We start from the raw sequence: 3,855 nt of genomic DNA, 5'->3' as shown, positions 1-3,855 counted from the left end.
GGGGGGAAAAAGGGAGAAATCGGGGAAAAATGGGAAACGTGGAAATATTGGGGGTTTGGGGGGGTTTGGGGGCGGTATGGGGCTGGGAATGGAGGTTTGGGGAGGTTTAGGGGGGTTTTAGGGGGGATTTGAGGGGATTTGGGGGCTCAGGAGGGTCCTCAGATTCCTGGGATTTGGGAAAAAATGGGGAAAATTGGGGAAAATGGAAATATTGGGGGTTTGGGATGGAATGAGGGGGTTTGGGGGCGGTATGGGGCTGGGAATGGGAGATTTGGGGAGGTTTGGGGGGTTTAGGGGGTTTTAGGGGGGATTTGGGGGTTCTAGAAGGGCTCAGGAGGGTCCTCAGATTCCTGGGATTTGGGAAAAAATGGGGAAAAATGGGAAAAATGGGGAAAATGGGGTTTGGGGTGGGTTGAGGGGGATTTGGGGGAGATTTTGGGGGAATTTAGGGGAGATTTGGGGGGGTTTGGGGGTAATTTTGAGGAAATTTGGGGAGATTTTGGGGAATTTTAGGGGATTTTTAGGGGGGTTTTAGAAGGATTTTGGGGGGATTTTTGGGGATTTGGGGGGATTTTGGGGGATTTTTGGGGGTTTTTGGGGATATTTGGGGGGATTTTGGTGAATTTTGGGGAAATTTGGGGGATTTTTGGGTGAATTTGGGGATTTTTGGGGGGGTTTTAGGGATATTTTTGGGGGATTTTGGAGGATTTTGGGGGATTTTTGGGGAATTTTGGGGGATTTTGGAGGAATTTTGGGAGATTTTGGGGGGATTTGGGGGATTTTGGAGAATTTTGGGGATTTTGGGGGGATTTTAGGGGATTTTTGGGATTTTTGGAAATTTTGGGGAAATTTGGGGGATTTTGGGGATTCTGGGGATATTTCGGGGATATTTTGGGGAATTTTGCCGACATTTGGGGGAATTTTGGGGATTTTGGGGGGATTTAGGAGGATTTTGGGGGATTTGGGGGGATTTGGGGGGATTTGGGGGGATTTTAGGAGCATTTTTGGGATATTTTGGGGTATTTTGGGGTATTTTAGGGGGTTTAGGAGAATTTCGGGGATATTTTGGGGGATTTTGGGGGATTTTGGGGAATTTTTGGGGGATTTTGGGGGATTTTGGTGAATTTTGGAGGATTTAGGGTGATTTTTGGAGATTTAGGGGGATTATGGGGAATTTTGGGGATTTTTGGGGAATTTTGGGGTATTTTAGGGGGTTTAGGAGAATTTCGGGGATATTTTGGGGGATTTTGGGGGATTTTGGGGAATTTTTGGGGGATTTTGGGGGATTTTGGTGAATTTTGGAGGATTTAGGGTGATTTTTGGAGATTTAGGGGGATTTTGGGGAATTTTAGGGGGATTTTGGGGGATTTTGGGGGGAATTTTGGGGGATTTTTGGGATTTTTGGGGAATTTTTGGGATATTTTGGGGGATTTTGGGGAATTTTGGGGCCAGCGGCTCCTCGGGGTGTGAAAAGTGGCCCCAAACCAGTATAGACAGTATAGACCAGTATAAACCAGTCCAAACCAGTATAAACCAGTAACACAACCCCCAAACCAGTCCAAACCAGTATAAACCAGTATAATCCAGTATAAACCAGCATAAACCCGTTTAAACCAACATAAACCAGTATAAACCAGTATAAACCGGTTTAAACCAGAATAGACGAGTAACAGTAACCCCCGAAACAGTCCAAAACCATTCCAAATCAGAATAAACCAGTATAAACCAGTATAAACCAGTATCAACCAGTATAAACCAGTATAAACCAGAATAAACCAGTGTAAACCAGTATAAACCAGTCCAAACCAGTCCAAACCAGTATAAACCAGTAGCCCCAATCCCCTCCCAGTCCCTCCCAGTAAGCCCAACCCTCAAACCAGTATAAACCAGTAAGGAAAGCCCCAAACCAGTCCAAACCAGTCCAAACCAGTCCAAACCAGTATAAACCAGTATAAACCAGTACAAACCAGTACCTGGCGGCAGCAGCAGCAGCAGCAGCAGGGGGGGGGCTCATGGTGGCACTGGGGACAGGGGGGGATACCGGGTCAGACCAGTACGGACCAGTACAGACCAGTATAAACCAGTACGGACCAGTACGGACCAGTACAGACCAGTATGGGCCAGTACAAACCAGTACAAACCACTATAAACCAGTGCCATCAGCGTTCCCAGTCCCTCCCAGTGCTCCCAGTCCATCCCAGTTTCCCTCCCAGTGCTCCCAGTGCTCCCAGTATCTCCTGTTCCGGTGTCCCCAACTGTCCCCAGTCCCTCCCAGTCCCCCCCCAGTCCCTCCCAGTCCCTCCCAGTGCTCCCAGTCCCTCCCAGTAGCCCCAGTCCCAGTGTCCCCAACTGTCCCAGTCCCTCCCAGTCCCCTCCCAGTATCCCCAGTCCCAGTGTCCCCACTGTCCCCAGTCCCTCCCAGTCCCTCCCAGTCCATCCCAGTCCATCCCAGTGCTCCCAGTACCTCTCCATGTCCCTGCCCCAGTGTCCCCAGTGTCCCCCAGTTGTCCCCCAGTCCCTCCCAGTCCCTCCCAGTCCCTCCCAGTGCTCCCAGTCCCTCCCAGTATCCCCAGTCCCACTGTCCCCCCACTGTCCCCAGTTCCTCCCAGTGCTCCCAGTACCTTCCAGTCCCTCCTGTCCCAGTGTCCCCAACTGTCCCCCAGTGCTCCCAGTCCCCCCCAGTCCCTCCCAGTTCCCCCCCCAGTCCCTCCCCAGTCCCTCCCAGTATCCCCAATCCCACTGTCCCCAACTGTCCCCCCAGTCCCTCCCAGTCCCCCCCCAGTCCCTCCCAGTATCCCCAGTCCCAGTGTCCCCAACTGTCCCCCAGTGCTCCCAGTTCCCTCCCAGTCCCTCCCAGTCCCCCCCAGTCCCTCCCAGTCCATCCCAGTCCCTCCCAGTCCATCCCAGTCCCTCCCAGTATCCCCAGTCCCAGTGTCCCCAACTGTCCCCAGTCCATCCCAGTGCTCCCAGTACCTCTCGATGTCCCAGTCCCAGTGTTCCCAACTGTCCCCAACTGTCCCCCAGTGCTCCCAGTCCCCCCCAGTCCCTCCCAGTCCCTCCCAGTCCCTCCCAGTCCCTCCCAGTATCCCCAGTCCCAGTGTCCCCAACTGTCCCCAGTCCCTCCCAGTGCTCCCAGTGCTCCCAGTACCTCTCCATGTCCCTGTCCCAGTGTCCCCAACTGTCCCCAACTGTCCCCCAGTCCCTCCCAGTCCCTCCCAGTCCCTCCCAGTCCCCCCCAGTCCCTCCCAGTCCCTCCCAGTTCCCCTGTCCCAGTGTCCCCACTGTCCCCCAGTCCCTCCCAGTCCCCTCCAGTCCATCCCAGTCCCTCCCAGTATCCCCAGTCCCAGTGTCCCCCACTGTCCCCAGTGCTCCCAGTGCTCCCAGTACCTCTCCATGTCCCTGTCCAGTGTCCCCCAGTGTCCCCAAACTGTCCCCCAGTCCCCTCCCAGTCCCTCCCAGTCCCTCCCAGTCCCTCCCAGTCCCTCCCAGTCCCCCCCAGTCCCTCCCAGTACCCCCAGTCCCACTGTCCCCAACTGTCCCCAGTCCATCCCAGTGCTCCCCAGTACCTCTCCATGTCCCTGTCCCAGTGTCCCCACTGTCCCCAACTGTCCCCAGTCCCTCCCAGTGCTCCCAGTAGGTTCCAGTCCCTCCTGTCCCAGTGTCCCCAACTGTCCCCAACTGTCCCAGTCCCTCCCAGTCTGTCCCAGTGCTCCCAGTACCTCTCCATGTCCCTGTCCCAGTGTCCCCAACTGTCCCCCAGTGCTCCCAGTCCCTCCCAGTCCCTCCCAGTCCCCCCCAGTCCCTCCCAGTCCCTCCCCAGTCCCCCCCCCCGTCTCCCCTCCCCCCCCGGTGTCA

This window comes from Haemorhous mexicanus, unplaced genomic scaffold (genome assembly GCF_027477595.1).
Source record: "Haemorhous mexicanus isolate bHaeMex1 unplaced genomic scaffold, bHaeMex1.pri scaffold_218_ctg1, whole genome shotgun sequence".
Taxonomy (NCBI): domain Eukaryota; kingdom Metazoa; phylum Chordata; class Aves; order Passeriformes; family Fringillidae; genus Haemorhous; species Haemorhous mexicanus.
This window is presented reverse-complemented; position numbering follows the sequence as displayed.